At 30.2% G+C, this 25,680-nt stretch overlaps 1 protein-coding gene across 1 annotated transcript in view; it reads right to left on the reverse strand.

Annotated features, from left to right (window-relative positions):
• LOC132737679 (neuropeptide F receptor-like) overlaps positions 1-25,680 on the reverse strand; it is an 87,673-nt gene that overhangs the window by 36,018 nt on the left and 25,975 nt on the right. The window contains exon 2 of the mRNA XM_060725013.1: positions 9,642-9,687. The gene's annotated coding sequence lies outside the window, so the exon portion shown is untranslated. The remainder of the gene's footprint in view (positions 1-9,641; positions 9,688-25,680) is intronic.

Consider the following 25,680-nt stretch of genomic DNA (forward strand, 5'->3'; position numbering starts at 1 on the left):
AAATAATTTCTATAAATATCCTTCGTTAATTCCAGTTTACCTAGGTAGTTTTTAATTTTATCTGAAACATTTGGCATTATCAATAATTGTTCAACAACCATTATTAAAGTCAATACATAGCAAAGAAATGTCACTTTCTTAAAAACTTCAAAACCCACTTTTACAAGTTTCTGGAAACACTATTCCATTTACTGATAATGCTATATTTATGGACTAATTTCGTTATGCATTAAGCCACAACTTATCATTGAGATAGCTTTGTTGTCTGGAGGAAGGTTGGTATTTAAACCACTGTAATATCCTAGCAAAAAGACAAGACGACAATTTTTATGTGAGTTAATGTCTGCAGGCTTTAAATCGATGATTTACAGGCCGTCTCGTTGTTACATTAAAAATCTAGAAAAGTATAAAATGACTTTTATTGCGTTTGTGGACAATATCAGAATACAATTTTTCTCTCCCGTTTCAACGTGTTATGTTGATTTGTCATACATTTTGATATAGTACGGAACTCGACACATAGAAATACGCTAATAAAGGAGAAGAATTTATTAAGACTTAGTCTTCCGTTCTAATATAAAAATGTCTGATGTAAATGTATATATTCGGAAAATAAATATGTATAAACTACCAAGTTATGTTGTTAAAATATAAAGTCTGTACTATTTTGTATATAGGTTTTATTTTAAATATGTTTAGTAACTATTTCCTGAATAGCTCAGTAGGCAGAGCGCATAACTGATTACCTGGATGTCGTGGTTATGCCACTATCATTTTTTATCAATTCTGTTTATTTGATGTTTATATAATATTTCATGTTCATTCATCTTTTTTCAAGAAAGTTCTTTTCATGTTCATTCTGGAATATTCTTTCTCTAAGTAGATAACTATTCTAGATTGTTCAATGATAGTAACTATATATATGATGAATGTTTGTACTTCGAGATGTGTGCTAATTTATGTTATTGTGTGATGTTGATAACCTGATTGTGTGCTATTGTACTGCTACCATGGAATATATTAGTTTGGATTCGATTCTGTAATTCTATGTGTTTTTGACATATTGTGATATTCTGCTGTGCACAATGGACATTTGTTAAATTTGGACGATTGAATTTCGAATTTGAGTTAAACTTTAAGACCTTTGTTAAATTTGAGTCGCGGATAATTGTGAATTAAACTTTACTTTCATATTTTTTTTTTAATTGTAAATAACTTTGTTCATTGTTTCAGTCACGAGGTGGGCCCATGTTAACCCACTGATCTGGAAATTATCAATACATGGAAACATATCTTATCTACATAATACAATGTGTAATTGTAAAACACTTTTACATATATTAGAAAAGTGATGGCATTTACCAAAAGCATTGCTTATTAAAGAATTACTGGTAATCTGATAGATATTGCAAATATAAGCCTTAAATTAAGAAAGATATGTCATGCTCTTCCCAGGGTAATACGATTATACTGACTGTCTCTTTGTTGTTAATTTAAACCACTGATTGACTTGGTCAAACGTCCATTATAGATATTGCTATGAATATAAATTATGTTATGAGAGTTGGGCATTATGTCCGTTAAGAAGTATGCCAAACATTATTGATTGTTGTCATATTATACATAACTGGTTGTTTACCCTTTGCATACATAATGTCCGTTTATGCATTAAAATATGATCTTATAACACATTACAGCATTTTGTTAAAGCCACTGTAACTTAACATAAAAACTGTCGTTTAAGTTATGTGTAAATTATAAAAGTAATTATTCTGCTCTTTGATGAACAAGTCTTATAGCATTTCACACACAGCTAACAGAAAATGACAAATCAACGTTCTTATTTCATTTGTCAAACACATGAAGGGGCATGACTCAAACACAACAAACACGTCATTATCCTGCCACGTTAACATTCTTTTCCATTTTTGTTATAATATATATTTATCTATCTCTGAATATTGCCAACCCCTCTTGCGAGTGTTATAGGCAGGAATTAAGCGTGACAATTAAATATGACATGCATAAGGCTTTAAAAACAATTTAATAAACTTCTATAGTGGTCGGTGGTATATTTGTGTAACAACATTTTGTTAAGCAATTGTGCCATCGTTCCCTTTGGACTCTCAATCATTTGTGTCTGTAAGTAATGACGATTTACAAAAATAACAAATTTTCGGGACGCACAATAGTTTTTAATTCTTGAACTCCTATTTGATTAGGCCCGTCTATGTACATTATAAAACCACGGTGAAAAGTCAACAACAAACATCAACTAGCCACTTGCTAATCCCTTCAATATACTGACAAGCCTGTCAATTACCCGAGTCCTGTGAACGTAATTAAAAAGTCTTTATCCACAAAAAACGAGATAAAAATGACAGTGAATGGTCAAGAATTGAAAATATAAATACAACGCAACATATTTGATATCGGTAACCCTTATAAAAAGATGTATAAGGATTAAAATTAACCATCACGGAACTTAATTTTACGAGCATTTGTATGCTTAATCACTTGACAAAGATAATAATAAGAAGATGTACTGATCTTACTCTATTTAACATTCGTGATACAGAAAGGAAAACTTTAAAGCCGCCGACGACTATAAAGAATTGAATATAGAATGACAATTAACATGAACAAATATATTTTAGGGTACGTTTATCATTGAATTGTAATGTTCAATAGACCGGTAACTAAATGTGTTTCATAACTCTGGAAAAAGAATGATTCCCTGTAGGCCATAAAAACATGAATATTACGTATATGAAAATTGTATACTAAACTAGTATTTGAAAGTCTGTCAATGAGAAATCATGTCAAATTGGAATAACTCTTGGTACAAAACATTATTCCAAAAATTCCTAAATACCTAGAATTTGCTGTTGATAATAGCACTTAATTTTACATTTTATTGGTTTCTGTTCTAACTATTTGTGTAACATTTGTTTGATTTTTTCTTTCCCTGTACTATAAATTTGCTTTAGAACAATTCTAATATAGTTGCAATAAAGCAGTATAAATAAATGAGCTGCCAACTGCAAACTTTCAGAATGACAAAACAATACGATTGTACGCAATCCGTCTTGAATCTCATTAGATTCTTTGTAATAAAGAAACAAAACCAGCAAACATAAACGCAAAATCTAAGATGACAAATTGTTCAATTACGGTACACGTCTCCAATTTCATTCATGGGGATTCCTTTTTTATTTTTTCCAAAAGCCACTTAAAATTTAAAATGTATTTGACAAGCGAATCACCATATATTTTATAAAAAGAAATTATAGAAAAATCACGCCAGTCATTTACTTAAATAAATTTATTAGTTCAAGTGTAAACAAATAACCTAGTTGATTGCACGTTTCACCATGTTGATCAAAGTAGCAGCAACGATGTCCTGTCACGGATTTACTTTTAATTTATAAAATGACAGTTTTATTTGTAAAATATTAACGATGATAAGTTCTCATTTTTTGAAGGACGTTTTACAAGAACGGATAGAAACAGAAGCGATGCAATGAACTCACGGTTAAAGACTTTCCGTCAACATTAATAAACACCATAGACACCCTGGAGATTCAAGACTGTTATCATTATTTAGATAAAACGTCAAGTATTTCATGCCTCTTTTATCTTTTACATTAAAAGTTTCATTCGTCAACAATTTGCAATTTCCATCCACTGACAGGTATCCGTCAGCTTTATAGATTTAAGCTGTTTATTTCTTTCATTTAACAAACGCTTAAGAACAAAATCAAAACAACTTATCAAAGTGTGTAATATTACACATTCTAACACGACCCGCATTTTTCCCTATTGAACATAGAGGAACCGAAAGTGTGTGTTATTATGCTATAAAATCACTGTTTGACGTTCTATATTTAGACATGTTACGTAATCATTATACACGTGACGTAACCACTAAAAATGTGACGCGCTGACAAAAAGTACGGAAACAAATCAGGCGCAATTTAGCTAATTATAATGTACGGCAGCATTTATTTGTTGATGTCGTGTTAGAATCGAAATAATATATCCAAATCGGTGATTTTATTGGTTGATAACATCACTGTTTGTCGTTCGGATGCGTATTATTATATCACTCGGGCTACGCATCCGAACTCCAAACAGTGATGTTATTGAGCAATGAAATCACAGTTTGGGATATATTATTTCTTAATTTTAAATTTAGAAATGTTAAAAATGAATTATTTTGATTTTAGGAGGTTTTGTTAAATGTGTTAAAAATACCTCTTTAACATTTCTGTTTGTTTGTTTATTTGTTATGTTCCTCAAACCAAATAAGGTGCATAACAAAATCTTATTTTGGAAATAGTGTGTTTAATTTTAAGTACTAAAATTATCAATTCGAATAATTATTAAATGTTGAATACTGCTTAAGGCGGGCTAGGGTTTGAACAGAAGGTGGTTGCCCTTTCCAGTACTGTCAATGAACAATCTCAATCAAACCAACATTTGTAATTTTGTAGTTTTAGACTTTCTTTAGGGATTCTATTTCTGTCCATTTAATATTATCTTAATTATTTTCCTATTACGTAACATTAGGAAGGAATAGTGTTTTTTTTACTGGGGAATATGATGACGCAATGCTTTAAAGGACATTCGCTTAATGCAGAACACGTTCAAATTGTTTTATAGATGCAGGAACATAGATATGTTTTAATATAAATTTTGATGTAAAGGAATCGCTTCGTTCTTTCATCAGGATAAATTTAGACCCAGTTGTGTAAAGTTAATAACTAGTCACTAGGACAACTGCGTATGTGTAATTTTAGAGGCGATGCAATGCACATACATAAGAACTTAAATAAATGTGTTTTTCAGCAGTATCAATGATTAACATTTAATAAACAATAAATAATGTAAAGCATTCCATTATAGAGTTGATAACATAACGATTCCCAATAAACATTGTAACACGTATAATATCGTTCTAATATATGTGACATCTCTATGTAAATATAAGTTCTAGCATGATACCATACATTATACTTTCTTTCTGTAACAGATTTGTAACAGTGGTTTCTGTAGTCATAGAAATTACAAAATAAGTCATTATTATAGTAGATACCTTCTCAAATAAATAAATATCTTATTCTTTACTAAAATCATATCTTTTTTAATTATCTCCAAAATTAGTTATTTCATTTGCGCTTTATTACTTTATCAAATATAACTTATCTAATTTGACATAACATAAAAGCGTCAGTAGCAAAAGCAATAACCTTTTTTTTTAGTCAACCTTTAAGCCAACCAGCTGTCATCAAATATCTCCAGCAAGTAATAAAAAGACTGTTATAATGTTCTAAACTTATACAAAATACGATAAAGATGACAATTGATATTTCTAAGGTCCTCGATGTATTCACAACTTGATAAGTAGTTAGATGTACAATGTTAATATTAAAGTCGTTCATTAAGAATATCTATAAACTGAACGTGTTGAATATAGAATGTAAGTCCGTAATGTTAAAGACTTTTTATTAATGATAGCTTTTATTGACACAATTCACTTAATTTAAGTTCATATTAATTTTCTGTATAAGACATATCTACACTTACTTTGTACCAATATTTATTTGTAAGTGAGTGACATTAGCTAGCACAAATTTATCCTGGGTATTTGGTAACCCATCTAGAAGTTCCGTCTTTGATTTTTACAATTTAAGAGAAATATTGATTATCTCTAGATGCCTTAATAAAAACTATCTCAGATTAGTAATATAATTCATCATTCATCTCAATTCATAATTATAGTGATGTTTTTTTAGTACATTATTTAGTCGCATTGACGCTGTAATGTTTCTATGACGACTCTCAAGCTACACCAGTGGAAGTCCTCAGGACTGCTGCTATTCCGTGAATCATTTAGGTACAAACTAGTAACTGAACGGAACCAAAGACCTTACATAAGCTAGTTGAATAGCTTCCTTATACGAATTAACTAAAAGTCTCTGATGGGAATCGAATCCACAAACATGAGAGGCAAGCAGATTAAAGTCGAAGCGTTTCGAACACGTTAACCACTCGATAACAGAGACGCCATATGGAATTTTATATTCAGGCAGTCTAGAATAACTTTTGTTAAAATCAAATATTGTCTTGTGTGAAATGCCAGTATAGGTCAATACTCCATGTACTCAGAAGTAATTATATGGACGTCATATTATTTGTGTGAGCCACCATGCCGTGATTAATTTCCTATATCAATATCACTTCAAACATATATTAGATAGCAGGGAGGGGCTTTACATGCCCACGTCTTGACCAATTTAATGAATAACGTAGAATCATGGTAGGACTTAGACAAGAATAAGTCAACACCCGGTCACAATTATATTTATATAGGTAATCAAGGTAATCAAGCGAGTATAAATTGCATGGGATAAACTAATTTTACGTTTGTACATGTAACAATACTTCTATTTTTATTTCAATGCACATTGCAAGTTATACTATATTCTAAAACAATAGTAATTGTTTAAATGAAATACTTCAGTCTTGCCAGTCATAAAATTACGTTAATAAAAGAACAATTAGATGTCAGGTGATTGATATTGCACCGTCTTCCGTTTCAGTCTTCCACTGGTGATAATATTACCGATTCAACTAGTCTGTTTTCATTTTATCAATCATGATAGAACATTAAACCGCTCAGGAAACGTCTTATCTTGGACAGGCATTACCTTGCCTCTAGCTAATCTCTTCAATAAAGTGACGGGCCTGTCAATAAGTCTGGCTATGTGTACATTAATTAAATAGTCTATATACAAAACATTTATTCGAAATGTCAAACTGTTCAATTTCGAAATATAAATGATAATGTCACATCAAAACACTCGGCAATCTGATTTATACTCGGAGGCTAAGCCCCCTCGTACAAATCAGATAGCCTCGTGTTTCGATGCTCTTTCTATTTCTTATAGTATCCATAACTCTAGTTATCTCATTGAAAACCATTTTCTCAATTTTTGTTTTCGACACTAAAATATGTTTTAGCTTATCTTATTAATTAAATGTTATTAATTACAATTTATTGTTTACTTCATTTTTACCACCTGTGTTAAAGCAACATTAAGATTTTATGTTGCGGGTGATATCGTATGAGCTTAGTATTTTCAAAAAACAATCACATTTTTAATTTAGTCATACCACGTAAGTCAAATTTGATAAGATATTGCCTTCGACAAAGTAAAGGTGATGACATTTGATATGTTTAAAAATAAAAAGGGATTTATGATGGTTTCAAAATTTTCACTTATAAAAGAGAACACCATACGTATAGAATGGGGTCAATGAACTGTTGTTCAGAAGTATTTGGTATTTTCCAGCTTTACTGGTGGGGGAAGACCTCAGGTGTCATTCCGTTCACCAACGTTCCGTAAGCTAGCTGGATAGCTTCGGAATCCTTATATGAAGGAATCAAACGTCTCTGCCGGGATTCGAACCCAAAGCGATGAGGGGCAAAGGCTCTGAAATCAACGACCATTACCACTTGGCCGTTGAATAGACGTTTATTCAATGTTATTTAAAATGTTTCTTAAGACTATTGTTTGCATGAGATATTTATGTCTTTCGTCATTTTGATTTTTATGAAACATTTCATTTATATAAAGTTTGCAATATTCTGCCACTTCTTTAAAGTTTTATAATATTTTTTTTTGTAACTTAACTAACTTAAGAAATCAATAAAAATGTGCAATTATAATATAAGGAAACAAATATATTGCCGGGCATAAATGGTGGAAGTAAAATGTTATATTTAGATGTTATGTATTTTACTTGTGATACAGTTAATTTGCATTACTGCTTAGTTGTCTAGTACGTAAGGAATGTCCATTTGATACAATGTTTAATTCGTGTAAGAGCACTACTGAATTTATTGAACTCGTTAAATAAAATAATATTATGCTCGCCAGAGGGTCGCGTATATAATTTTATTCTACTCGTTCAATAAATTCAGTATTGAACTTACACTCATTCAATATCCCCTATATTTAATTTAAGTTTACTATGAGAAGCAGCTTCCCTAAACCTGCTATGTGCAATTCAAGTATGGCTCTGTTTAACTAACCATAACTTATACACATAAGTCGGTCGTTCATTGCTGTACTCTTGTTTCCGATAATCGGACACAATATCACAGAAAGCTAATGCGTTGACTTTATATTACGACTTCCAGCAAAAACAACCTACTTGACAGAGTTCTTTATATAATACTGACAGCTACTCAATATATCTTTGTCAGAAATAAATCTAAACAAATACCCGTTAAATACACCAGGCTATATACATAAGTCACGGTAAGAGAATATACTGTATTAAGAAATTATTGTACTAGGGTCCGATGATGTATACTTTCTTGGAGTTTATTTTGCCGTAACACAAAGACAAGTAATTCAGTCAGTTGTACTTAACATGAAAGAATAGAGTTTTCAGGGAAAAACGTTTTATTTGAAAGATGTGCTCACTCACAAGAATGTATTGAAGCAGGACGAACTGTTGATCATTTGTTTAAACTATCTTATTTTCGTCTTATATGTTCTAACAAATTTCTTAGACTCTGACATATTATCAGATAGAAATACAAGAACAATGACAACCTGTCATTCATATTAGATCAATAAGTAGCACGGTACGAAAAAGTTAACAAAACAAAGTCATATCGTTTTTATTTTTGCTTTGAGTTTCTTGCAATTATTTCTAGAAGCGTATCCAAAAATTTCATGTAACGGCCTTCAAGCTGTACTTGTTAAAGAAGAACAAAAGATTTCTTCAGGACATTTATGTCCAGCACAGTCATAAAACTGTATAGCCCTTATATAAACTTTTCTCACAAATTAGCATGCGACATCAATAGGTTCCGGATAACAAAGGTTAGCGACCTTTGCAAAGAACTTATTTTACAATGTAAATAAACATATTTACTCTACTACGTAGACGAGAATTTGACATTCCTAAAGTCTTTTTTGAAGCATCAGTGTTTGAAATATATTACATTTTAATTATGTTTATAAACTGTCGATTATACCGGATTTAAACACGACATTAAAGTGCGATGGTGTAAAATGAAAGGTTGGTCTTTGATACCATAAATAATTATGTTTTTGTAGTCAGTTTCAGACAAACCAACAAAGCACGAACTTAAAATAATTTTATATGGATTCTGTTGTGATACATGATCCGAACGTACATATATTGAATAGCAGATAATGAAAAGGTTCTAGAACAATATATATATCCATTCACCGCTAAGAACCTTATACGTATTTTATCAAGTTATATTTCATTAAAATATCCAATTGATATATTTCTATTGCTTTGCGTACTTATCATTTTAGCCTAAACCAGTTTAAATGAGCAGTAAAATGCAAATGATTTGTGAAAAGTAATGATTTATTTAATTTTCATATTATAACATGGTTGAAAGTATCTTGTGTACGTGCACTAGGCAAGTTGTGATTTTAGTCTTTTGACCTTGCATGAATTTTTCTTCAGTGGTCAAATGCATGCTTGTCTAATTTTGCAGTAATTTGTTTTAGAGTGTAAGTACGTGATTGCAGTATATGCCATTTGTATTGCATGCGATCTGAAAAAAAAAACAGAACACTTACCGTAATTTCAATATTTAAAAGAGGTTCCTAACGATTCCCATTGAATCTGCAAAACAAACATAAATTACTGTAATATTGCCGATGGACAAATGTATGCATTCAAAAAGTATAAAGTAAACCTGAAATAAACCTTTTTAGAGATAATGTTTCCTAATTCTATAACAGCTTGGCTGTGTAACAATATGAGGATGTAGCGCTTTTGATTATGCATCTTTTTGTAAAATGAGATAATATGATCAAAGTCATCTCTTTTGAAACATGGTCATTAATCCTTAAATGAATTTCATATAAATTATTACCATAGATAATATAATTATAATATTTGTATTACGACTTAACGAATCACGAATCTGATTCATAATACTAAATTTGAGCGACAAAATTTTGCCATAATACCTTTAACTGTTATTGTATTTAATAAGATATATATTTATTTAAAACATATATTGAAAACCTAACTTCTATCGTAAGCATTTTCTATAGTTGCATTAAAAACTATAACAATGTATATATTAAGCAACATTTTAGTTAATCGTACTTGCACACAAAGCGCTTTACATGTCCGTAAATCCTACAGCGTAATCAAAACAATTCTGTCACTTACAGGAAATGCAATGAAAAAGTAACTTAATTCTAAGACATATAAATATTTATCTTTGGACGCTGCTCGTGCTTTATTCTGAATGAATGATGTTTGCCAATACACTGCTACAGTCTTTGATCAATACACAAAGGTTAAGGGTAATTGACTTCGGATAACATTGCTTATATGTAGATTGTAAAATGCTGTATAGTCTTTCGTGCAATAAATTGAATCGTGTCTACTTCAGCATTCGTCATAACTTTACATTATTAAAGTTATGAATATTATCATTTATTGCGTTCAAAATAAATTTGTAAATTTGTTTAAATAAGCACTTATATACAAGTTTAAAAATTGGTTTATTTAGTTCCTTTTTATGCATTATTTATATCTAATTTCTGTATGTATTATGTGTTACGTGACGACGAAATAAATTTCCGCTTTGGACGATGCATGATACATGTACTGTACTTAAAAATTGAATGCATTTGCCCTTGTGGATTTAAACCGTCAGTGATATATGACGAGGCTATAGAAGAAATTTAGAAAGAAAAAAATATATCCCATTACATACACTGGTTACATTTATGCTTTAATATTTTTTTAATAATGCGGAAAGATCTCTTAATGTATAAATTATCAACTATCAACATCAACAATAGGCAAAATGAACCGATAGTTATATGAATAAAATCATTAAACTTCAATCCAGCGCATAAGATATATATTTCGATCCCTCAAAAATCCACCTCTGAAGTTGAAATCATAGCACTATTTATTACTTCCGACATAATCTAACATTATATTTCTTGTTCTTTCCTTTGTTTTTTCAACAACCAATGCAAAAATTGTCGACTTTTTATACCTTAGATGTTTATACATATTAAAGTTATTTATAATATATTGAAATAAACTAAACTACAATATAGTGGCTTTATTACGTTAACTCTAGAGTGCTCCTCAAACATTGCATACACTTAAAATATATAATTATGTATAATGTATGTCAAATATGCCGTAATTTTATATCAACCTCAAAACAATGATACATAAATAAGGATATAGTGTCAGGTTAGCATAGATACTTTTATCTAAAAAGTTTCCCCTATGTACCTGATTTCCTTAAACACATTTGATATTTTTATGCTCACATTCAGTACCATTAATTTCTCAAAGATGCTATAAATATTCGAATCAGCTGATATTTGTATAAATTATTTCGACATTCTTATGATATATATGTCTTGTAAAAATGTTGATAGGGTTTTAAATGCATTAAGAATGAAAATGTATGAGATGAATAATTATGTTTTGCTTTAGAACAATTTTAAATCTTTAATTTTTCTATATAGATAAATCATACAGGATCATGTTTCTCACACTTACCAACAACATGCATATATAATTACTTTGTGGTGTGTTTTCTTTGTTGTCACATATATCACCGAATACTTATACTATCAACACAGTTTTTCGTGGTATTATAGACCTTCCATTAGAAACCAATTCACTTAAAGATGAAAACCAAATAGGATTTGTCTATATACTTTGACGCATGTCCAGTAATCAAGACATGGCTTTAAGCATCTAGACTTTAAGCTTGGGGATATAACAAGACTTCAACTGTCACACCAATCAGTGAACCTGTGCCCTAATAAGTGCATTCTATTCATGAAAACGGAAACGTAATGTCAATTACACCGCAAAATCCTACGGCGAATTCCTTTGTAATTGCTCTTTAGTTACTAACAACCAGATTCATTTTTGAGGGGTCAAATGTGTGAACAAAACATTAACGAGGCACCGTTAATTGCCATTATTAGTTATACATGAATGTTTAATTGTTTTAAGATGCAATTGCAATAAAATTGGGATTCGTATGGTATGACTATATTGCCGAGAACAAATGGCAAATGTTTGCTTAATGTAGCGAATTAATATAATAAGAAATAACAATCGAATGCACCTTCAATTGGGCGTTGAGTGTCACTGAAATATTATGTGCTCATAATAGACATGGATCGAAGTACATTGTATATTGATAACTTCAATGTGTACATCCATCCCATACCTTATCTAATTATTAGATTGGATATAATAAGACAGTGTATAACTTATGTTTGAAAGCAAAAGTAAAATAAGCTTTGATGACTTTTTCCTATTTGGCTCAGCGGTTATGAAGCTGACATTGAATGTTCGCGCCTGTATTTATATACTTTGGTGCCTTGATAACAGCGGGTAAAAAGTACCATTCCAAAACATTTGAATAAGGCGTCAACCAATGAAAACGTATAGCGGATTCCGCTAGCCAATCACAAGTATTCAGCCTCCAAATAACTCACTGTCTGTGTTCGCCGCTTAAATAAAATAGCTCCGCTGTAATCCGTTGTTTAGTGTTAACAATAGTTTCACAATAAAAAATATAAGAGACATTGTTATCAATACAGTAGATAAATGATGTTTATTGGTACCTTTCTGTAGTTAAAAACTTTCCGTTTATAATTCATCGTTTGGTTTTTGAACGGAACTCATTTCCGCTGGAAAATTCTTCATAAAAGTAAACAAAACATGTTTCGTCAAGGAATTCCAATTATGTGTGAGAAACTGTTGTTAAGAGGTTATAAATAACGTATAACGTCTTCGACGGTATTACTTGAATGAGTTAAACCAGCTTTTACTTCTAGCTGGATTCAGATATTGCTGCCAACGTAATTATTGTCATTAGTTTACGCGAGTCAATAGTTTGGGTAGGACAGAATTGTTAAAGAGTTATTTTTGATTTTGTAGTACAATCTTATTCATATTTGATTATTTAACGGTGACAATTGTTCAAACACTTCAGTTTCATATGAGTGGACGACTTGATATATGATATATAACAATATTATGACAATTAGCACATACATTCTCAAATAAATACAACATTATAATGATATGTATTGTAATACTTTGGAACTAAATGGTGTGTTAAGACTTGGTGTTGAAAACTACAGAGAACACACACAAAAAAAACTTAAAAAGAGGAGAAACCATTTTTCATGTGTTGATGAGACAATTCAAGGACAAATTATCAAACAAACTCTAGCTAATCAATTCCTCTGAGATTTAATCATGTCTGAGTTAATACACCAGTCAGTGTACTATTATTCTCGTTAATGCCTTTTCGAACATTTAATGGCCCCATAAACCTAATTAGTGAAGAAATGCTAGCTAAATGTAAATGCCAAAATATCTTAAATCAAGTTATTTTTACATTTGGTTTAATTTACAAGCGCACGGCAGACACACATTGTAAAAACATGACACAATTCGTTGTTAATTTTGTAATGAATTCTTTGTCTTCGTGACTTTGAACTTCACAACACATATGAGAAACAATGTCATAAAATACATTTATATAACATATACATTTATATTCACATTTATGGCCATATGTCACATAATTTGAAGATACTTTTAAACACAGTTGTTTTTACGTTTTGTTTGTTTAACTATATAAAAAATTTTCTTGTTCTATAAATGTACAAATTATAGGTGACCATCAATATTCCCACGGATTTAAAATGTAAGATTATTTGTGGAATCAGAATACAAAATGTAAAATTGTGAGTATTTGTGGAATCAAAATACACAATTAGTTCCTTTTGAGAGATATATCTCACTTGCTTATTTCGATTTAATTCGATAAAAAATAATATAAAGCCAATAATGTCACAGGAATTGTACAACATCTACATCTGATACAATGTAAAATGGTAAAGTTAATAATTAATATGATTGTATACGTATATCCATTTAAATTGAATATAGCAACACACAATTATTAATATTTATCTCTCGTTTAATTAAAATTTTGTATTGTACACATGAAGAACTACGATACAAATAAGCCATTATAATTTATTGTATACAAAAGCTTTACCAGTAGATATAAAGGTTATTGCAGGAAGCCGAGTCAGCAAGCTCAGGGACAAACGCTTTTCAATACATATTGTTATGTTGTGTATTTCGTTGCACTAACATAGTTGCGGTAATAGGGCGACTTTCCAGCTTTACATGTGGAGGCCCTCCATGCATTATGTAAGAAAGCGAAACGCTTATTTTACAGCGGAAAATCACATTCTTTTATATTTACGTCATGCAACTAAGAAAAAAGTAAACATAAGGTCAAAGTAGCCGAATGAAATAAAGTTCACCGACAAAGCATTATATTGAGTTATATGGAGCAAAACTAGAGCATTTTTTTATTGTTTTATTAAAGGCAAAACACTATTAACTGTCATTAAACCAATGAAACTATATTATCCATTTTCTTAGTTGGAACAACAAGTAGACACTGCAACATTAGTATTTCTAGGTTACTTTGACCTTCATTGAAACAAGTTGGACAAGGTATAGTCTACAATAAAATACTTGACCAGAAAATGTCATTTTACTGCTTATATCAAATCAATTAATATGTTGGGAATTTCTTGTAATATATAAACAAAATGTAACTTCAGTTAAACTTATCAGTCAGATATGTTTTTATGTTTCATTTAAGACATAAAATTGTACAACAAACATAGACTTGTGAGTTATTTACTGTTTAACTTCAATTTGTACAATTGTGCTACACATAACAGTTACATTATTAAATAAATAAAAGATTCATTTGAAGAAGCATGTAGTTTGTTTGGGAATTGACGACATTTGAATTGGTCTACGTTTTGCAAGAAACAGTTACTCCTTCACGGCCATTAAAGCAATAAAATGTAATGGTCTAGACTAAGTTTATCAGTAATTTATTCTTTACCGTCACTGGAATATATTAGCACGATATATACAAAACGTATACGTTAGTCTTTGTCCTGACGTAAAAAATACTTGTGACATGGGGAAATCAGTCAGACATTATTCACATAAAAAGATACCAGTTGTTGTGTTTTATCCAATATGTTTATCCTCTACAGGATACGAAACTCATATCATAAATAACCGTTGTTTTATTTGGCGACAGTAAAAATATCATTTGGCTAGTTTTATTCAAGAAAACCACATACACTGTTATCAAAATAAGAATTGATTGTCCATAAATGTTTCAGTGGTGTTTCATAAACTATTTATGAAGTTAGTACTATGTCATGTCAGGTATCATTATTATCAGTGAATATCTCAGCAATATATAGTTTCCTCCTCATGTTTTCCCAGCAGCTCCAAAATATTCTTATCAGTCAATAATTATGACTAACTTAACAGTCTTCTTAATATTTATTACAATCCGTCGGAGGATATTCACACCAAAACAAAAATGACAAATTAATTTAAAAAGAATTGTGTGTCAATTATGATTGAAGAATAATGATTGAACGTCATATAGATCTTCATTCAAATCACTTTAGAAATATTAAAAGTGAGTTATAACATTTTCTCTTAGTGGGGTTTGTACTTTCTCTGATGGGTTTTGAAACACAATTAAACCAGTTTCTGAATCCGCTATGCTATTTAAGCTTTTAACTTAAACACTAGGTTAACTTATTATCTTTATCACTAAAATTCCATATAATTTAGATTATGAAAGCAACTAATCTTGCAACGATTACGGTAGCCCTTACAAGCAACAGAGTTTTGTAAAAATAAACGTAGTTTAAAGCAGCATTCATCATTTTATCGGCATTACATATCAAATGATTAATGTAAAAGTAAAAAGGCACAGATTGGAGTGATACTTTCAAAAACAATTGAAGAAAAATACTAAAAGATAATTTTAATATCTTTATTTTATACCGAATACCAATTAAGTTTTTAATCATTGTAACACATATATTGCAAAATTCATCGCTTGATATTTAAATGTATAAGATCGGCACCTTATAGATTTTTCTGCATGTCACTTTAAGCTGTCATATATATATTTTATTAATTTTGAATCATGGTAACGAAAACATAATCACTACAACGCATTGTGAAATGTTTGTTTATGCCATAATAGAAGAATAGTTACTGGATGTCTGCACCGTATAAAATTAATTAGATTTTAATTACACTTTGCATGTTGATATAATGGCTGTATGTCATTAAATTAAAAAAGGCTACAGTATAATTTTATATCATTGTATCAATATAGTGCTAAGTATATAGTCAAGTATGTTTTGTTATTTGCACATGTAATTCCATAATGTAATTCAAGTATCAATGTTTATTGAAAACTCGAGCGTCTACATTAATCTGAAAATTAAAGAGTTAACAGCTAACTTTTGTGAAACATTTCAATATGGTTTACGAAATACTTGGGTCTTTAATGCGCACTTTGTTTGTAAAATTTAACAAAAGGGTACACATTTCTTTTAGAGATCAAATTCCCTATGCTGTGATAATATATTGACCTATAGCACTATATGTATTTTCTTATGGTTTAGATTTTGATGTATAAAGACCATGGCCATAACGATTATTACTGCAGTTCTCATTTTTACTAGAGATATGTATAAAATGACAGGGAAAACACCTCAATACGTTTAATATCATGTGAGCATCTAACAAAAAATCTTGCCAATCATTTACTTAAATAAATGCAGTATTTCACGATGTCCTGTCGTTGGCGTCAAATCAAACGAGTATGTTTCTTTTTTTCTAAAGAGAGTTTTGTGAAATATATAATTCGTAAATATACAACAAACTACAAGTATTGCATTATAAACAGAGTAAATATTAAATCACGTTCAATCAATAATAAAGCATAAATGTGCATGTTATTACAACAAATGAATTATAATATTGTAGAAGAAAAAATGTTTAAAATAATGACAAATTGACATGCTAAAATGTTATGACAATTTGTTTTGTCAGTAAGTCGTAAAAGGGTATCCTATTGCTTGTCTCTGCTCTGTCTTGTGGGATTTGTATCATAATTATATTCTCAGTTACATTACCCAGATGCTTTAATCAAGTAATTTTTACCAATTAGCGGCAGGATTTAATTCAACGGATTTACTTTTCTTAAACGAAAGTTTACTTGTAAAATATTAAAGATAGCAAACTCTCACTTTTAGAAGGACTATTTATAAGAACGTATAGAAACAGAGGCAATGAACTCACGGTTAAATACTTTCCGTCAATATTAATAAACACTATAGACAGCCTAGAGATTTAAGACTGTTATAATTATTTAGATAATACGTTAAGTATTTTATGTCTCTTTTATCTTCTACATAAAAGGTTTCATTCATCAACAATTTTCAATTTCCATCCACTGAATGGTATCCATTAGCTTTATAGTACCTGTTTATTCCTTGCATTTAAAACACTTAAGAAGAACCATATCAATGTGTAATATTACACATTTTAAATTTCCCAATGTTGAAAATTAATTTATTTATTATAATGTTAAGAGAAAAATCATATAATGGAAATTGTATGTTTAATGTAAAATACTAAAACCATCAACTAGAATGCTTATTTATGACTTCAATATTATCTTAAAGTTAAATCCTATTTCTTAACATTCGGAAGGGACAGTATTCTTAACAGAAGAATATGATGATGCAATGCTTTGAAACACATTATCTAACTACAAACTACGTACACATTGCTTAACAGATGCAGGAAGGTATGGCATTTGATAGATTTTAATATAAAAACAAAATTTTAGACCAAGTCTTGTAAAGTTAATAATTGGAAAATTCGCCAGGAATTCTGCGTATGCGTCTTTGTAGTGACGACACAATGTGGATACATTAGAAATTAAATAAATTACTCGTTCAACAGTACCAATGATTAACGTCAACTAAACGATAAATGATGTAAAGCATTTCATTATGTTGTTGTCAACTGAGATATCACAATAAAAATTATAACAAAAAAGAAAACCGTACTTTTGAAGCATATGTGATATCTCTATGTTAATATAAGTTCTACCCTGATACCATATATTATTCTTTCTTTCTGTAACGGATTTGTAACAGCAGTTTCGTTATTCATAACCATTACAAATAAGTCATTATGATAGTAAATACCTTCTCACAAAATGGAAAATCATATTCCTTACCAAAATCATACATTATTCAATTATCTCGTAAAATAGTTATTTCATTTGCGCTCAATTACTTGAATTTAATTCGACATAACATAAAAGCAACAGTAGAAAAGAGGAATAACCTTTTTAGCCAATATTGCTGTCAACCAGCTGTCATAAGATAAACCCAACAAGTAATAAATAACTGTTTAATCGTGCGAAAATTATATGAAGTGCGATAAAGATTATAATTGATATTTCTAAGGACCTCGATGTATTCACAACTTGATAAATAGTTAAATGTACAGTGAAAATATTATAGTCGTTCATTAAGAATATCAATTAACTGAACATGTTGAGTCCTTAAAGTTAAAGAAAGCTTTTGTTGACACAATTCATTAAGTTGTTATTTACGATATAAGTAATATCTACGCCTACTTTATAATAATATTTATTTGTAAGTGAGTGACATAATCTAGCACAAATTTATCGTAGGCAATTGGTGAAAATATAAAGACGAAAAGGTAAAGTATTCCTGTCGACTTCCACGGTTTGTTAGTTTGTGAAAATAATTAAGGTTCACAATTATCTTTTATTAAACGTTAAAATAATACATTTCACGCATAATAGAATGTAACAAATGACCTTTGAGCGTTTGAAACATGTGATCGTTTTAATTAAGAAAAATATAAATTTAAACTTTGTTTTCAGGTGCAATCGAAATTACTCTGCATGTCGTCGTTAATCACTCTTGTTAGAGTTATCTCTCTGACAGATTCTCAATACTCTATTTAACAATAATATCAGGCGCCAAATCTGTTTGATTGAATGTCGTCTGCAATGAACGTTTCTCACATCTATAAAGTTAACTAAAATGTTAAATGATTGTATATTATCAGGTAAAACATTTTAAAAAAACATAAACACGTTTTTTATTACGCTCGTATAAAATTGCGCCTCGTTCACTGTAGGGGTTGCGTTTATTGAACGCCGCCTTTCCTTGTTGATCTTGTTTATCATATTTTAACAATTGTGTTATCGTCCAAAAGAATTCAGTATTTGTATACATAATAACCTCATAATATTGTCACATTTGTAATGACAGAATATGAGTCATAAGCTAGTTAAAATACTGACAACGACCATTAAAGTCATATACATGATGACAATAAAACACCGAATGCCATACAGACATGAAAACAATAGTATAATTATATTCATTTCATAATCCATCAAGTAAAACAGGACAGATAATGATTGTTTTCTGTTATCAGCATATTAATAAGTTTATCAAATGCCGTTTATGTAACTCCCTTAAAATGTAATTGCACGGCGTGCATATATTTTGGCGTGACGTCATTTGCATTATATAAACATAGCGTTACGACGCGCAAAATTTTAGCGTTACTCTATAGGCGCGTCGATGAAAAATGGTTCTGTTTGACTTCAAACTGTCTATATTTGTAGTATGTGATAAATAGAATATAAAATTCGTGTAAGTTCACTACTGAATTTATTGAACTCGTTAAATAAAATAATATTATGCTCGCCAGAGGGTATATAATTTTATTCTACTCTTTCAATAACTTCAGTATTGAACTTACAATCATTCACTATCCTCTATATTTAATTTAAGTTTTCTATAAGAAGCAGCTTCCCTAAATCTGCTATGTTCAATTCAAGTGTGGCTCTGCTTAACTAACCATAACTAATACACATAAGTCGGTCGTTCATTGATGAACTCTTGTTTCCGATAATCGGACACAATATCACAGAAAGCTAATGCGTTGACTTTATATTACGACTTCCTGCAAAAACAACCTACTTGACAGAGTTCTTTATATAATACTGACAGCTACTCAATATATCTTTGTCAGAAATAAATCTAAACAATTACCCGTTAAATACACAAGGCTAAGAGAATATACTGTATTAAGAAATTATTGTACTAGGGTTCGAAAATGTATACTTTCTTGGAGTTTATTTTGCCGTAACGCAAAGACAAGCAATTCAATCAGTTGTACTTAACGTGAAAGAATAGAGCATTCAGAGAAAAACGTTTTATTTGGAAGATGTGTTCACTCACAAGAATGTATTGAAGCAGGACAAAGTGTTGATCATTTATTTAAACTGTCTTATTTTTGTCTCATATGCTCTAACAAATTTCTTAGACTCTGACATATTATCAGATAGAAATACAAGAAAAATGACAACCTGTCATTCATATTAGATCAATAAGCCGCACGTTACGAAATAGTTTACAAAACAAATTCATATTGTTTTTATTTTTGCTTAGAGTTTCTGGCAATTATTTCTAGAAGCGTATCGATAACATTCATGTAACGACCTACAGGCTGTTAAAACTGTATAGTCCTTATATAAACTTTACAGCTTTCTCACAAATTATAATTCAACATCAATAGCAGGTTCCGGATAACAAAGATTAGCGACCTTGGTCAAGATCTTATTTTACAAGGTTAATAAACATATTTACTATGCTGCGTAGACGAGAATTTGACATTTGTTTATTTAAGGTCCTAGATAGATAGATTTATTTCGGCAAAGGAAGCATATACATAGTTGACAATATAACATAGGATAAAATAATGAGCATTATTAAATACTATATCACATACTAGAAAACTATGACATGCTCACCAAAACCAAGGATAACACAAAAAAGGGCAAAAAAGCTCTTATTTCCATTGTGGTCCTTTGTATTGGCGGCATGACATAGAGAGGCAGACCTAAATATAATCATGTTTAAAAATTCTAATAAATCATAAAAATGTATATCACAGTCAAATCTTGAGTTAATGATACTCCTGTTTACAGCTAGGATTTAAAACACATTACTAAAATTGTAAAAATATAAATTTAAAATTTAAATTTAAAATCTTGAGCCGAAATATGTAAAAACATAGCAAAAAAAATTAAATACTGTCCTAAAGTCTTATTTAAAGCATATGTGTTTGAAATATATTACATTTTTAATAATGAACATATATATTTGTTTCGATTATACCGAATTTAAACACGACATTAAAGTGCGATGGTTGGTCTTTAATACCATAAATAATTATGTTTGTGTAGTTAGTTTCAGATAAACCATCAAACAACGAACTTTTTTTTATATGGATTTTGTTGGCAAGTGTGAGATACATGATCCGAACGTACATATATTTTAATAGCAGATAAGAACAATATATATATATATATATATATATATATATACTCATCGCTTAGAACTTCATAGTTATATTTCAAATATTAACATTATCAAACGTAAAGATGTTATTAAATGTTAATCAAAATTTGACATTATAACACTTTTAGAAACTTAGCTATGTGATACGTTGCATATTCCAGATTTATCTCCATTGTATGTAACATATGATTGTTTTGCCAGAAAATCCTCTAGCAATGGTAGAAACATGGGTGGAGTGATAGTTTTCATTAAACAAAAGTTCAAGGTTGTTTGTTACACAGAATAGAAGAAAATTTTAATCATAGTGTTGTTTTTAAGATAAGTGGTAATCGTTTTCAAACTTCCAAAGATATTCTTTTTTAACCTTATATATTCCGCCGGACGGATCAGCGGTGTATAATAATGAGCATAATAAAGGAATATATTTAATTGAAAATATATTAAATGTTTACTTTAATTATTCAGTTGACCTACTTATAGCTGGTGATCTAAATGCCCGAAATGCATGTGAAAGGGAAATCATTAGTGTAAATAAAATATTCCTCTCTTTAGAGAATATGATGAAATTTTTGAAGACGTTAAAATACCTAAAATATATACATGTATTGTATTTTAAATTTTAATGTATGTGTACTTGTGGATAAAACCCGTTAATGATATATGACGAGGCTTTTGGAGAATTTTAGAAAGAAAAATATATGTCTACAACATACCCATAACTTACAGTGGTTACAAACATCACATACACTTAAAATATATGATTACGTATAATGTGTGTCTATTATGCTGTAATTTTAAATCAACTTCAACACTATTATACATTAATAAGGAAATAGCGTCAGGTTAGCATATATACTCACCTATGGATCTAATTTCCTTAAACACACTCACATTTAATACAATTAAATGCTCAAATATGCTTAAAATACCCGAATCAGCAGATATTTGTACACATTATTTCGACATTCTTATGATATAGACAATGTCTTGATATAGCGTCAGGTAAGCTTAAATACTCTAATCAAACACAATATTTCGTGGTATTATAGACCTTCCATTATGGACCGATTCACTTTAGGATGAAAACTACATACGATCTGTCTATATATTTTAACGCATGTCCACTAATCAAGACATTGCTTTAATCATCTAGACTTTATGCTTGGATATATTACCAGACTTCAATTATCACACCAATCAGTGTACCGTTGCCCTAATAAGTGCTTTCTAATCATGGAAACGGAAACTTAGTGTCAATTACACTGCATTATTCTACGGCGAATTCCTTTGTTAATTGTTCTTTAGTTACTAACAACGAGATTCATTTTGAGGGGTCATATGTGTGAACAAAACATTAATGGGGTACCGGTTGTACAGTGAACAATTGCCATAATTAGTTATATTACATGAAGGTTTAATTGTTTAAGATGCAACTGCAATAAAAGTGGCATTCGTATGGTATACCTATATTGCCGAGAACAAATGACAAATATTTGCTTGATGTAGCGAATTAATGTAATAAGGAAAAAAACATTCATTTGGGCACTGAGTGTCAATGTTATATGATGTGCTCATATTAGATATAGATCGAAGTATATATGATTTATTGATAACTTCAATGTGTACATCCATCCCATACGTTATCTAATTATTAGATTGGATATAATTAGACAGTGTATAACTTATGTTTGAAAGCAAAAGTAAAACAGCTTTGATTACTTCTTTCTATTGGGAATCTGTAACTTTACATCTTGATTCGTGATTGTTCACGTATAACTCTCAATAGAATAAGTAATATGTATGAACGTCGGCAAAATCAAAGAAAAATTGTTCCCGTTTTGGACAATCGAATATTGTATAAAAGATATCAGCTTATACTTTTTCCATACCCCTTTCAAGGGTATTGAAATTATGCACATAAAAACATAAATATTATGACAATTAGCACATGAATTCTCAAATAACATTTTAATGATATATATTGTAATATTTTGGAACTAAATGGTATGTTAAGACTTGGTGTCGAAAACAACAGAGAAATATGATAAACAAGATCAACAAGGAAAGGCGGCGTTCAATAAACGCAACCCTCACACGACCTAGCAACAAGAACCAGTGGAAAGGAGCCCAGACGGACCCAAAACAAAAACAAGACAGGGCACAAGGCAGAGCACGGACAGGCTTATCACTAAAATGATAACTAATTTGTAACTGATAAGGAATTTAAAGCAAACAAATAAATGATTGAATAATAGAACATAAATTGTAAATGAAAAGGAATTCAAAGAAAACAAATACATGAATGAACAATAGGCCCACAAAGTTAAAGGGCACAGGGGAAGGGGACAGGAGACCCGGGTAAGGGGAATGTAAATTAAAGAAATAAAGCTAAGGGAAGATACTTACCGTAGACATGAAAACAGCAAGAGACACAAGCAAAAGTGTCACCAAAACAACATAAACATACATCTGAGGAACACAGAGGGGCGCCACCTTGGAACGGTCAGCAGCACAAGTACTGCTGGGGAGTTTAAACCGGTTAATTGTGCACCAAACCTCACCCTTAGCCCCACCATGTTCCTATTATCAAGACAGTGTAAATAAATTGAATCCCCACCCCCCCCCCCCTTCGACAAGTGAAATTCTAACAGGTGTTATGGTTACAATGGGTTAAATAAGAAAAACACCTAAATGATAATGTAGAAACATATAAATGTAAACGCAATGACCATAATAAAAGTACTCAATGTCCTAAAGGAAGACAAAGCAACAAGAAAATCACCTACAAAGCCCGACGAAGCAAGGCATACAAGAAGCACACACACACAACTTTTAAAGAGGGAAAAACCACCTTTCATGTGTTAATGAGACAATTCAAGGACAAATTATGAAGCAAACTCTGGCTAATCAATTCCTCTGAGATTGAATCATGTCTGAGATATTACACCACTCAGTGTACCATTATTCCCGTTAATGGCTTTTCGAACAGTTAATGGCCCATAAACCTAATTAGTGAAGAAATGCTAGCTAAATGTAAATGCAAACATTTTTAAATCAAGTTACTCTTACATTTGTTTTAATTTAAAAGCGCACAGCAGACACACATTGTAAAAACATTACAACATTCGTTATTAATTTTGTAAGGTATTCTTTGTCTTCGTGACTTCGAACTCCACAACACACAAGAGAACTTACGTCATAATTTACAATTATATAACATATAAATTTTATATTTACATTTATGGCCATATGTCACATAATTTGACGATACTATTAAATTTTTTTTTACCTTTTTTTTGTTAACAATATATTTTTTTCTTGTTCTATAAATGTACAAATTATAGATGACCATCGATATTCCCACGGATTCAAATGTAAGATTATTTGTGTAATCAGAATACACTATTAGTTCCTCTTGAGAGATATATCTCACTTTCTAATTTCAATTTAATTTAATAAACAGTAATATAAAGGCAATAATTCTTTCACAGGAATTGTACTCTTAAGTGTTCCACATCTGATACAATGAAAAATGGTAAAGTTAATTATTTATATGATTATATACGAATATATATCCATTTAAATTGAATAAAGAAACAAATAATTTATTATTGTTTATCTCTCGTTTAATTAAAATGTTGTATGTACACATGAATGACTAGGATACAAAACGCCCTAAATGTTCATTGTATTCATACAAACGCTTTACCAGTAGATATCAAGCTTATTTGCAGGAAGCCGAGTAAGCAAGGTCAGGGACAGACTCTTTTCAAGACAGCTTGTTTTGTTGTGTATTATGTTGCACTAACACAGTAGCGGTAATAGCCTTATTTATGGAGGTAGACCTCAAGTGTCTCTCCATGAATTATGTAAGAAAGCGAGACGCTTATTTAACAGTGGCAAATCACATTCTTTTATATTGACGTCATGCTGTATATTCTTTTAGACATGCTTATATAGATTTTCCTAGTGTAAAAGTAAATACAAATTACACAATTGTTTTGCGTTACACTTTCTAAAACATTTTGCTTCGTTAATTTTGAATTCCCGGACTCTTAAAACTCTATAAATATCAACCGAAGATAACTTGAAGTTCTTGTTTAGACCAAAACATTAGAACTAATGATATTGCTTGCTGAAAAGCGTGTCTATTGAACAGTAAATAACGAATATTAGGCAATTAATTCAAGTAAAAATCACACAATACATTTGATACTTTTAGTATTTAGCATCTTATTGCTACATTTAATACCAA

Source organism: Ruditapes philippinarum, unplaced genomic scaffold (genome assembly GCF_026571515.1).
Source record: "Ruditapes philippinarum isolate M1 unplaced genomic scaffold, ASM2657151v2 ctg131_1_1_1_1, whole genome shotgun sequence".
In the NCBI taxonomy this organism is placed as follows: Eukaryota; Metazoa; Mollusca; class Bivalvia; order Venerida; family Veneridae; genus Ruditapes; species Ruditapes philippinarum.